This window comes from Ochotona princeps, chromosome 13, assembly GCF_030435755.1.
Source record: "Ochotona princeps isolate mOchPri1 chromosome 13, mOchPri1.hap1, whole genome shotgun sequence".
NCBI classification, from domain to species: Eukaryota; Metazoa; Chordata; class Mammalia; order Lagomorpha; family Ochotonidae; genus Ochotona; species Ochotona princeps.
In genome coordinates, this window is record NC_080844.1 from 22,639,982 (window position 1) to 22,653,722 (window position 13,741).

Genomic DNA, 13,741 nt, shown 5'->3' on the forward strand with positions numbered 1-13,741 from the left:
AATTTGGATTTCCCTTATTGCCAGGGAACTTGAGCATTTTTTCATATGTTTATTTGCCATTTGGGTTTGTTCCTTTGTGAAGTGTCTGCCCATTTCCCGTGCCCATTTCTTGAGTGGCTTGTTTGTTTTGACATTTTGGTTGTTTTGTAGCTCTTTGTATATTCTGGATATTAGCCCTCTATCACCTATGTCGTGTGCGAAGATCTTCTCCCATTCTGTGGGTTGCCTTTTTACTTTGTTGATTGTTTCTCTAGCTGTACAGAAGCTTCTTAGTTTGATGAGGTCCCAATTGTTTATTTTGGTCTTGATTTCTACTGCATCTGGAGTCTTTTTTAGGAAGTGAGGGCCTACCCCTAAGTGTTCCAGTGTGTTTCCAACATTTTCTTCCAAAAGTTTGAAGGTTTCTGGATGTAGGTTTAGATCTGTTATCCATTTAGATCTGATCTTAGTGTATGGTGAGAGATGTGGATCTATTTTTTTGTTTCTGCAGGCTATCAACCAGTTGTCCCAGCAGCATTTATTGAACAGACCTTCCCATTTGCCTGGGTTGTCGTTTGTCTTTTTGTCAAAGATTATTTGGCTGTATCTGTGTGGGTTTCCTTCTGGCGTTTCTATTCTGCTCCATTGATCTTCCTCTCTATCTTTGTGCCAGTACCACGCTGTTTTGATAACCACTGCCCTATAGTATGTCCAGAGGTCCGGAACTGTGATTCCCCCTGCTAACTTCCTGTTCTTCAGGATAGTTCTAGCTATCCGTGGTTTTTTGTGCTTCCAGATGAACCTTTGGATCATTGTTTCCAGTTCCATGAAGAATATTTTGGGCAATTTGATTGGGATTGCGTTGAATGTATATATTGCTTTTGGCAGTATAGACATTTTAATGATATTGATTTTACCTATCCAGGAGCATGGGATATTACTCCATCTTTTGAGGTCTTGTTCAATTTCTTTTTTAAGCAGATTGTAGTTTTCTTCAAATAAGTCTTCTACATTTTTGGTTAGATTTATTCCCAGATATTTCATACTTTTCTCTGTTATTTTGAATGGTATCTTGCTGGTTAAGTCTTTTTCCATCTTGGGGCTGTTCGCATACACTATGGCTGTTGATTTTTGTTCATTAATTTTGTACCCTGCCACTCTACCAAACTCTCGTACAAGTTCTAGCAGTCTCTGTATTGAGTCTCTTGGCTCTTCTACATAAAGAATCATATCATCTGCGTATAGTGAGAGCTTGACTTCTTCGTTTCCCATTTGGATTCCTCTGATTTCTTTTTCTTGTCTTATGGCCTCAGCGAGTACCTCTAGGACTATGTTGAATAGTAGTGGAGAAAGTGCATCATCTACTCCATGGAATACTACTCAGCTATTAAAAAAAAACAAAATGCAGTTCTTTGTGGCCAAATGGACCCAACTGGAAATCATCATGCTAAGGGAAATGAGCCAATCCCAAAAGGTTAGATACCACATGCTTGCCTTAATTTAAGATGAAATGATGTCAATATGAAAAACAGCACCTGTAAAATGTAATATTATCTCAACCTCATGTGGTTAAGAACTTGCATTTTTTTAACATATTGGTTACTCAATACTATGTCCACTAATTCCATAACGTTATAAATTGTTACTGATGTTATGTCAGGGCTTTTAATTGATCAGGACGACACTCTACCGGCTCTACCTTCAGACCAGAGATGGTCTCCCCAAAAAGCAGTTGAATTTATCTGGACAATAAGATGCTGGACTCTATGCTTGTTAGATGCTTGCAATGAAAGAATCTCAACTGAACTTGAACTGTGGCAATGCAGCAAGGTGGAAGAATCCACCATGGGGGGAGGGTTTGGGGAGAGGTGGGGGAATCCCAGTACCTATAAAACTGTGTCACATAATGCAATGTAATAAAAAAAATGAATAAATCTTAAAAAATGTAATCTGTAAAAAAAAAAAAAAAAAAAAAAAAAAAAAAAAATAAGCTCCAAAGGAACTTGAAATCCTCATGGTCAGTATCTACATACATCCAATGCTGGCCTCTGACTTCACTGTTGACACATAGGTCCAGACCCCATGTATTACACTATGCCACTACAAAAAAAAGAGATACTTGCCAATGTGCTCACACTCTTATGAACTCACTTTCACTTCCCTTGACTAAGTGGGTTGAATGTTTCTTAAGCTAATATATAAATGCATAATATCTTATACTAATAGTAGTTAATATATTCATGTATTAAAATGAATGCTATTTTTGTATATATTTACCACTGGTAAGTTCATTACTATTAAGATAGGATGGAAACAGGACCCCAAAATTCAACTGCTTCCCACCTGAAATAAATGTAAAATCTCCAAACCAATCATGATTAGGAAGCATTCAGATTCTAACTGTAGAAGACCCTCCTTCAACTGTCTAATTAAGACTTCCCCAACAAGTACACATACACAAAACAGCTCTAGGTTACCTTCCCAGGGTGGAAGTAGTGAGCACTACCATTCTGAGAATATCGTGGGTTAAAAGGTCAGTAGTGCCTGAGTATCACACCGAGATAGGTACAAATCCAAGTGTCTTGTGCCAAGGGGAAAGGGACAGGCTAGGCACTGACTTTAGTGTTGTGTAAGAGGGAACCATCATGCCTGTCCAACCCCACAATAGCACCTGTTTAGCTCCTGTTGGGAAGTCAGCTGACTGATTTTCCTCTCATCTTGCTGTATCTCTTATTTGCAAGCATAAGACACAATAAACCTTGCATGCTTCCACATAGTTTTCCAAAAAATTCTCTTTACAAGTGAGCTAAAGAATTGAAGTTAGTAACATTTATTTAATTTTATTGGAAAGGCAGGTAAGATGCCTTTATGAAGAGAAGGAGAGACAGATAGAATGATCCCCCATCCACTGCTTCAATTCCCAAATGGTCACAATGGCCAGAGCTGATCCAAAACTAGAAGCCAGGGGTTTCTTCTGGGTGTCCCATGTAGGTGCAGGGTCCCAAGGCTTTGGGCCATCCTCCACTGCTTTCCCAGGTCAGGAGCAGGGAGCTGGATCGGAAGTGGAATAACTGGAACATAAACCTGCATCCACATGGAATCCAGTAGTGGATAGAAGAGGAGAGGAGAGAGGAGGAGGGCAAAGGAGAGGAGACAGGAGAGGAGATGGGAGAGGAGAGGAAAGGGGAGGAGAGGGGAGTGGAGGGGAGAGGAAGAGAGGAGAGAAGAAGGTGAGTGGAAGGATGGGAAAGCGGAAAGAGGGGAGGAGAGAATAAATATAATATAAATATAATATAATATATATAACATATGATATATAATATATCATATATTATATATATAATATAATATAAATATCCATGCCTGTAATAAAATCTCCACTAAGTTTAATCATAGTTGGCATCAACAAACTAAACAACTAAATGGCATTAATAATTCTATAATTTTCCTTGGGTTATTAATTACAGTCCATGAAAAATTTATTGTTATGCCTTTGTCTTTAATAAAATTTCTTCTGCAATTGAGAAACAAATACATTTGCAAGAACTGACCTTTTTAATTCGGGCCCCACATCAATGTCAAAATGTCTCTGGTAAAAAACATCATTAAGAGAGCATTTTTGGTCTAGGCATACATGAAGTTTCACTTATACTTTAATAGAAAACCATCTCTTGAATATATGGGGATTCAATTATATTTTCTTGCCACATCTAATCTTAAAGTAAGATTGAATTGAAAAGCATATATTAAATAACCTGTGAATAGATAGTAGAAATCTCTTTTCCCATTTTGTCTGATGTATATTCTTTTTTTTTTTTTACCTTGGTCAATTCACTTTTACTAGTTCCTTTAGGGAAAACAAAACAAAACAAAATAAAAACAAATGCCTTGTTTGGTAGGCTGAACCAGATATATGATTTTGCAGTTCAAAACAGCATGTGGTGCCTTGTTCAAACCCACAGCATCTCCATTGACTGTGTTCCTTTAGACACATTATTTACTTGTTCCCTGGAAATTATAATAGCAAAGAAAACAACATATGCAGAATGCATAGTGAGGAAGCTGACATATTATGAGATCAATAAATGATAGAAAAATTCCCAAGTTTTCTCTTGGAAAACCATTTTCCTTTTTATATAATTATTGAATTACAAAAGAGGGGAGTACATATATGAAAGCAGAATAAGTTAATGATGCTAAACATAATAGACAAAATTGTCCATAGCCCTTGTTCCCAATCTTATGTGCCTTCTTCAATGTAAATAAAATGCTTAAGATTAGTTTGCCTGTGATAAAGCTCATAGTCACTGGTCAACACTGATGCAGTTAAAATTTGCATCAGTGATGGGTAGTTTTTTTTTTTTTTTTCTTTTAATTTGATGAGCTTTGTTAAGGCTACAATCTTTTTAGAGCTATATCCTATCCCAACCTGGGCAATCGGCCACCCTGCTCCTTGAGTCTCACTTATTGTCCTCCTCCTTCTTGTCTTTCTTGCTGCCCTTGGTGGCCTGGGAGGCTAGGGAGCCCATGACATTTCGAATGGCTTCATTGTTGGGATCCATTCCTGGAAGGTTCTCCAGGATGCTCTGAAGGAACTCGGGGCCCTGCATCACGTCGTAATCGTCCTCCTCCTTAGCCGGATCTGACGTGTCCATGGCTGAGCTGGCATCCGGGTCCACTGACTTGGCCTGGCCAAACTCTGCGCCCTGCAGAGACATCTGCATGGCATACGTGATCTGCTCCTCTTCTGTCATGCTGCTCTGGTCCAGGAGCCGGAGCAGCTGAACTCCTGCTGGCTCATGGTCATCTACAGCAGAGCGTTATCCGAGTCTTCAGCCCCAGCCATGGCGATACCAGCCTCTAACATTACAGGCAGGCACTGCCCACTGGGCCTCTTTTTCTTCCATAGCGACGTGCAGGGCCAGGGCCAGCTCAGGGTCAGCACTGAGATCCACTCCACACTCAAAATCACGGCTCCCAGGCCCAGCATGGCGCCGCCTTCTCCAGCCAGGATTGGAGAGATGATGAGCGCGTAGTCCTGGCTGGGTTCAGGCTGCATTGTCACCAGGTGAGAATCAGTCCCATCTTTGCCGTTCAGTGTGTTTACAAAGGCTGTCAGCTTTTCTGTGTTCACTTCCTCTTAACCAACTTTGACAATGTCAACACTGACTTTCTCCTTCTTGAGGTGCTTAGTCAGCTTCGACAGATCCTTCTCCTTATCGTCTACCGAGCTCCTGATGCGCATCTTGTGAGTCTTGCCCTGCCGTGCTGGTGCTTCAGAGCCAAGCAGTCCATGGGGTTGCCAGTGCCGAAGGTGATCTTGCCCTTGGGCTGCAAGGTGTGGAGCTTGGAGAGGACAAGGCATCAGGGATGAGCGTGGTCAGCACTTCACAGTCATTGGCCAGCATGTAGAGGCTCACTTTGTTCTCGGGGTTGCTGCAGATCTATGAGTGACACAGGATGTTGACGGTGTCCTGCTGGGCCTACAGTCAGGTGGCCAGGAAGTCCCAGTTCTGCATGTACTCGCTATTGTCCATGCAAACAAACCACAAACCATAGTACTTTCCACCACCATCTTGTCACCCTCCTTCCTCACCGACCAGCTCTTCAATTTGATGGGCATTTTCTGTGGCAATTAAGATGTCACTTAACTTGCCTGTATCCGCATCAGAGCGCCTGTGGTTGAGCCCTCTGGATCTGCTCCTGGGTTCAGCTTTTCTGCTCCTGTGTATCCCGGTGGCAAGTGATCATTCAAGTACATGAGGCTGTGTGATGCATGTTGGAGACACTGAGGAAGTTCCCAGTTCCCCAGTTCCCCAGTTCCCCAGTTGAGGCTGGCCCAGTCCCAGTCATAACAGATATTTGAAGAGTGCATCAACAAATGGAACTCTGTCTGCTTCTGTTTCTCTGCCTTCCAGAGAAGAATGTGTATGTATGTATGCATGTACGTATGTATATACACACATATATGTGTGTCTGTATGTATGTATATATATATATATATATATATATATATATATATATATATATAAATCAGGGCAAAATTTGTTAATACTCACTGGTGTGCCTTGCTCATGGGACTGTTTTTCACCATACGTGCCATACATGTAACGTTAGAATTAAGGGCTTAGAAAGCTTTTCTATTTCTTTCATTTGTAATTTTCAAACACAATTTTGACTGATTCCCAAAAGCAAGTCTCTTCAGCAAAGATGCCTCAATTACTTCTGCAAGAAGACTATTCTACTTCTAGTAAGTTTGAAATCTTTAGATTCTAACCATACCTTTTGGGAAGTTTTTATTGAGCAAAAACTTTCTTCAAAACTGAAAGCTAAGGTAAAAAACATGGCACCAATTTAATTTTGAAACGGGAACATCTGACATTAGTGAAATAAAATGGAACACACCATGGAATTAAAAAAAAAACTTCAAACAGCTATTAAAACTCTTCCTCATTTCTTATGCTTCAGTGCAGATGATATTTTGATAATTCTCTCTAAAAGGGACAGAAGCTACACTGCTTCTAAGAGACAGGATGCAAACAAAGAAAAAAAGCCTCATGCTCCAACTCTTTTTAATTAATTTATTTTAGAGGAAAAGAGAGGGACTGAGATATTGAATTCCTATTTACTCATTAACTCCCCAAATGCCCAATATCAGCTAGAGTTGGGCCAGGCCAAAGGTGTTGGGAATTCAATCTTGGTCTCTCACATAGGTAGGAGAATCCAAATTCCTTCAATGATCACTTGCTACCTTCCAGCGTTTGCATTAGTAGGAAGGTAGAATAGAACACTGGAGCCAAGCACAGAACCCAGACAGTAACATGTAAGCCAGGCATCTTTTACTGGTGTCTTCACTGTTTGGCAACTGCTTGTCACTTCCTCAGTTTTAACCTGTGTTTTCTTGAGACAAGCTTTTCCCAAACTGCTACATTCCATAACTCAGCTTCTAATTTGTTTCTGTGTTTAATTCACTATTTTTTAAATTAAAAACAAAACAAAAAACAAACAAACAAACAACCAAAGTGATAATAAGAATCCTAGAGCAGATGTGAGGTCTGAGAGGGCTGGAAACTTAGAAAAGCTTCAGGTTTCTTCCAGGCTGATCCAGTACTTTGATTCTTCAGTTTGGCAAGTAATTGCCTATCAAGTTGCGCTGCCTGGAAACTTTGCTTTTCACATAGAAAATTGGAAAATTTACTGAGAAAATGTACTGAGTTACATTTGCTTTCAAGTTTAAGTAGTTTTGCCTTTATTTGTTACATTAAATTCTTCCAAATTTTATATTTTACTCAAGATGATTAAGGTCAGAATTTTATCAACAAATGAGCTAGCAGAATATAACCTTTAATCACAATGCAGAGTTATTCTAAAGTAGCGTCCATGACTACATATTTAAAACATGGGATACATACGTAATTTTCTCTTGCAATTTTTTGTTTACTTTTCTATAAATAGTTTAATTATGAACTATACAGTTCTATTAAAACTTCATCTTTAAAAAAGGCAGAAGAGAAACTTTGTTTTAACTTGGAGGTTAAAATGCATGCTCTACTATCAAGGAGAAGGACACCTCCTTGATTCATGCAATACCACTGAGTTAAATCTCCACTGACATGAACTGACTTGTATCAGATATAGTGTCCCCAGCCGCTCCATGGCTGTTATGTGGGAAAGTGACAAAAGGACAGATGAATGACTGACAGGATATATATGAATATATGTATATGAGTATATATGTGGAATAGTCAAATCTATTATGTCGTTTATGTTCATAGTAGGGCAGAAAAGGGAAAATCAACAAAATGGTTTCAGAATATCTTAGAAGGATAATCAGCAGGTAAGTTTGAGCAGTGGATGTTGAATTGAAAAGTTTATTAAAGCACTCCGGGGGACTTCTAGGACATTTTGGGAAAGGAGTCTGGGAGAGTTCACAGGTAAGTTACTTAGAAGCTGTGTATCTTATTTAGAGTATCTTTGCTTAGAGTTCACCCTGCGGCAAACACTTGTGTACCAATAGCTTATTTGGATGCAGGTATGAAAAAGTGGTGGGGGGGGGGGGGAAGAAGACAGGAGCCAGTGTGGGCTTTAATGAACAAGGCAGCCTTGACCACAATGTAGACAGTACAACACAGTAATTCAGACGGCAACCAATCCCCCATGGAGCATTATAAGGATCCGGAGGACACTGAAATTACAGATTTTTCTTCTGAAACTGCTTGTACATAATTGTATTAAGAGCCAGTTTAGATGGCCTCCTCATTTCAAAAACAAACATAGTATCCTGAACCTTGTAATGTTATTACTGTGTTAATTAAATAATACAGTGCAATTGAATATATTAACAAAATGTCTGGACTAGTAAATACTCTCTCTTGCTTTTGCAACTTAAAGTAATGAAATGTCTACGAAGTAGGAAGGAACTGTAAGTGTTGTAAAAAAAAGTAGTGTGAACATAAATATCCTTGATTTATCCAGCTAATCTACATGTTTTAAATATTCTATTTGTTCCTCCTGAATAGAAATGAGTTTTTAAATTTGCCCAGTGTGAATAGCAAACTTAATTATTATGTATATACCACTCTGTACAGCGAAATTTTGTATGTAACAGACTTTCAAGGATTTTATGGGCAATTATACTATGACCCTAATTTATTTTTTAGCTCAGGATATAAGGGAGACAAATGGAACTGTGCTACCCTTCTGTAATTCAACATTCTTATTTTCCTAAAGAATAACATCCATTTTATTTTTCTTTTTGATTCCACGATATAATAATGACTTCAAAATTATTAGCTACTTTCAAAACCAGGAGTTAGTAAACTGTAGCATAATGGTCAAATATTGTCTAGTAGGGACTTTGTTAACAATAAACCTAACAAAAGATGTGGAAGCTCTCTATGATGAAAACCACAAAGTATTTAAAAAGTAAATAAAAGAAGACATTAAAGGATGGAGAAGTTTGGCATGTTCCTAATCAGCAGGATCAACATCATCAAATTGTCCATATTACAGAAAACGGTCCACAGATTCAGTGAAATCCCAAACAAAATCCCAACAACATTGTTCTCCGAAATAGAAAAGATGACACGAAAATTCCTCTGACGACAAAGGCAATCATGAATAGCTAAAGCTATCCTGAAAAATAAAAATAAAGCTGGAGAAATCACAATTCCAGATCCCAAGATATACAATATGGCAGTAATAAAAAAAGTGGTCTGGTACTGCAACAGAAACAGGGATCAATAGAGCAGAATAGAAACCACAGAAGGAAGCCCACGCATGTACAGTAATAACTGTTGCCAACTATTGGCTATTGAAAGTTGAAGATTGTTTATAGATTTACAGCTTTTGTTTATATTCTTGAGGAATAATATGGTAACTTCTTGCTTGTTATGTGTTGAAATCTTTACCTGATGAAATATTGAGCCGATTGTTACAAAGTGAAATTGAAGTATGTATTTGCAAATTAAAAAAAAAAAAAAAGGAACCAGTGCCATGATGTAGTAGGCTAAACATCCACCTGAGGCTTCGGCACCCCATGTAGGCATGATAGCTGCTGCATTTCCAATTCAACTCTCTGCTTCTGGCCTATAAAAGCACCAGAGGATGGTCCAAAGTCTTCTAACCCTGTACCCTTGTAAGGGACTCAGGGGAGGCTATTAGCTTCAGATCTGCCCAACTCTGGCCATTGCGGCCATCTGGAGAGTGAACCAGTGGGTAGAATATTTCTCTCTCACTCTCTCTCTCTGTCTCTGTCCTTGTTTCTACTTCTCTGTGTAACTATCAGACCAAACTAAAATAAATCTTCAAAATAATTTTTAAGAAGAAAGAAGGAAGGAAGGAAGAGGGTGAGTACATATCACTATGCTCCTAACTCTCTATTATGAAATTTGTTCATTTACAAAATAAAAAATAAGTTATAAAAATACTGCTGTGAGTATTTGTGTGCAAGTATATGTTAAAGTGTACCCAGAAGTGCAACTGCTAGGTAATGTGGTAACTCTGGTCAGCTTTCTGTAAATTGCCATAGTGTTTTCCAAAGTAGCTACATGATTTTGCATACCCATAATGTACTAAGGGTACTAGTGCCCCAATCCCCCTTTATAATGCCAATACTAGTTAATTCTCATTTTATAACAATTACCCTAATGAACATAATGTAGTATCTTGCCGTGATTTCAAATTACATGTAACTAGTGAAAAATGATATTGAGAAACTTTTCATACATTTATTGACCATTATATCTATTCTTCGGAGAAATATCTGCTGATGTCCTGTGCCTATGTTCAAATTGAGTCATTTCAGTTTCAGAGTTTAACTGTAAGAGTCCTTTACAATTTCCAAATAGTAGTTCTTTATCACACATCAAGTATTTATTTTCAAAAACTTACTTAGGTTATCTCTGCATATTGTTGGTAATGTTCTTAAATACACAGGTATTTCTAAGTTTGGTGAAATGCAATTTATTCATTTCTTTTTTCTTTGATTTTGCCCATGCTCAGGGTATTATATCCTGTTATTCATATTTAATTTTTTGTAAAAGATTTATTGATTTTTATTGCAAAGACAGATATACAGAGAGGAGGAGAGACAAAGAGGAAGATGTTCCATCTGATGATTTACTCCCCAAGTGACCACAACGGCCAGTGCTGTGCCAATCCAAAGCCAGGAGCCAGGAGCTCTTCTGGCTCTCCCATGTGGGTGCAGGGTCCCAAGGCTTTGGGCCATCCTCAACTGCTTTCCCAGGCCACAAGCAGAGAGCTGGATGGGAAGTGGGGAGGGATTGCGAGTGTGTTCAAGGCGAGGACTTTAGCCGCTAGGCCACCATGCTGGGCCCCATTATTCATTTTTAAATCAGTGTGTATTTTGGGCCTGCTTGGGATAATCAAATTCTAGAACTACATAAATCCAATGGTTTTTACACAAGAGCCTTTGTCCTTTCTTCAAACCCTTAACATTAACCTTTAAGGAGCTACTAAAAAGTCCATAACAGTTACGTCAATTTCAAATAGACAAATAATTTCCTCAGAGATTTATCATAAAAAGATGCCATAAGAGAGACATTCACATTATCCACTGACATAACCTCACAGTACTATGAAAATTAAATGTCCAGAAAATACTACATTGGAATCTCCAGGTATAGATAATAAGTAATGTGCAAAGTGTCCACTTAGCAAACAACACAATCATAAAATAATACATTTGGTTGTGCTGGTTAGTGACTACAATTTGTAACTTTTTTGAAGGAGAGACACACATACACACAAATACAAAAAAAAAAAAACATACAGGGGAATAGAAAAATAGGGTAAAAAAGAGGGGAGAAAACCTAAGGGCATTCCTGTTGTTTACTTCTGCATAACATAGAGTGATTAGTATAGTGAATAACTAGGGTTGGAAACAAGAATCCAAGAACATAATCCACAGCTCTCAAGTGAGCCCTGGGAGCCCAATTACTTGAACTATCACTGCTATCTATCAGAGTTTGGTAAGGCTGAAATTTGAGCTTGAAAACTAGAGATGTGTACCAACCAATGCACTCTGATATGAGACAGCTGGTGGAAGCACTAGGTCAATCATCTACGCCTAAATTACAGTTTTTTCCCTCTGTATGAACCAACTGTGACTAGTCTGGTAGGAACAATTCTTAGAATTTTCTATGTTCCTAAGAAATTTTAGCACACATTTCAAACATAAAAAAACCTTCTTAGTTCAAACAGATACCAAGCTTAATCTTTTATCTGCCAGCTAAAAAAATAATTTCTGTATATTGTCTGAATGCTTTACAGTGGAAAGACTCATTCAGATATATTGTATGTTGCTTAAGCAGAAAATATAATTCTAAGTATTTTTAATTCTTACACAATTAAAAATTTTAACTCAAAATGTTGAACAATGTAAAAAATAAGCTGCTTCAGGAACAAAATGCACATGATAGTTAAAATTATCACAAAAAATTCAACCAAAGCTTTAAATGTCATTTAGCAATTGGACATAAGCATATTTTATAAAGTGAACTTATATATGCTTCAGGACACAGCATGTATATTTTATAGTGATAGGTAGAGTATGAGGGACAGAGCATTAATCAAGAATATTTTATTATCTAAATGCCTCTAGGACAAACTGCATAAGTCAGTACATGTCATGTGCTCTAGGCTGTTTCCACAGAAATAGAATACTTCTGCCACTGAAACTCTTCAGTGCATAATAAATGCTATAAACATTACTGAGTTCCCAAGTTATCTCCATGCTGTCTGCTCACTCCATAAGCAGAGAATTTTCTCTTATTTTGGTTATTTTATGAACAGAGAGCTATGTAATCTGTGTGACTTAACAACCTTTCATGTGTCTGGCAATATTAATATCAGAGTCATAAATCATCATAGAATTACTGGGAAGTTTACAATAAAGACATCTGTTCAAAATTGTATTAATAGACTACTACTCCAAATATTTTATTCTTTCAAAAAATTACATTGTAACTGACCCCTAAGTTGTTTTTTTGTTTGTTTGTTTGTTTTTTAGGATGAAAGTAACTTGGACCGGCACATAGCCTAGCGGCTAAATCCTTGCCTTGCATGCACTGGGACTCCATATGGATGCTGGTTTCTCATCTCAGCTGTTCCACTTCCCATCCAGTTTCCAGCTGGTAGCTGGGAAAGCAGTAGAAAATGGCCCAATGCCTTGGAACCCACATTGAAGACCTGAAAGAAACTTCTGGTTCCTGGCTTAGGGTCGTCTTTAGATCTGGCCATTGCAGCCACTTTGGGAGCAAACCAGCGGACTGAAGATCTTTCTCACTGTAAGTTTTCCTTTCCAATAAAAATAAATAAATCTTTTTTAAAAAGATGAAAGCAATATTAAACAATCTATGTGGGATCTACTATGATAATATATAACTCCTAGAACAAAGGAATGGAATTTAGTCATATATATAAACATGATATATATAAACATCATATATATATGTTTATTTATATATACATGATGTTTATATATATATATATATATAAACATCATATATATAAACATTGCTTCAGCTTACAATTTTGCACATTCTGTTTTCAGGGTTAAGGCAATCTTGATTTAAAGCCAGTCACTGGTCTCAAAAGAGATGTTCAGTGTAAAATAGTTCAGTGTATTAACTCATGTTCTATTACATGAAGCAAAGAAAATCTCCCTAGGGGTTGGAATTTGGAGAGAAGAGAAATCAATTTCCTCATCCTTTTGCAATTTCTTTGCTTTGTTTTTCTTGCATTATCACGTTTTTTAAAATAGAAAGCTAAGCAGACATTTATTCTGTTACCAGTAGCATGACATAATGAAAGGCGCTTGACTTTATTTGATTTGGCACATAAAAAAGAAAACAAACTCCAGTAACCAGATATGTCACTGTTACTGCTTCTTTTCCAAAGTAACTATGTGATCTAAGGGATATCTTTCTTCCTGTCACCCACTATTGAATAAAGATGTGACTAAGAGGACAAAGGTTATCAGAGGACCAAAGACTGAGTTTGAAAAAGAAAAGGAACTTGGTGCTGCATGTGTAAACATAATCTATCCTCTCGTTTTTCTCTATGCCTTTTAAGAGAATTTCAGGTTTAAAAGGCCAGGACGAACTGTTGCTGTCTCAGGGCAATGCACTGTTATTCAGTGTAGTATCTATCGACTGTCAGAAATAGAAAAATGTATCTGATGTAGTTATTAAAAACACAAAAGTGCTACAGACTAAAAAAAATTAGAGACAGGAAAGAG

The 13,741-nt window shown here is 37.6% G+C and overlaps 1 pseudogene; it reads right to left on the bottom strand.

The window, feature by feature from the left end:
• Window positions 1–4,412: 4,412 nt before the first annotated feature.
• On the bottom strand, window positions 4,413–5,554 carry LOC101532854 (26S proteasome non-ATPase regulatory subunit 4-like; annotated as a pseudogene).
• Between the last annotated feature and the right edge of the window lie 8,187 nt (window positions 5,555–13,741).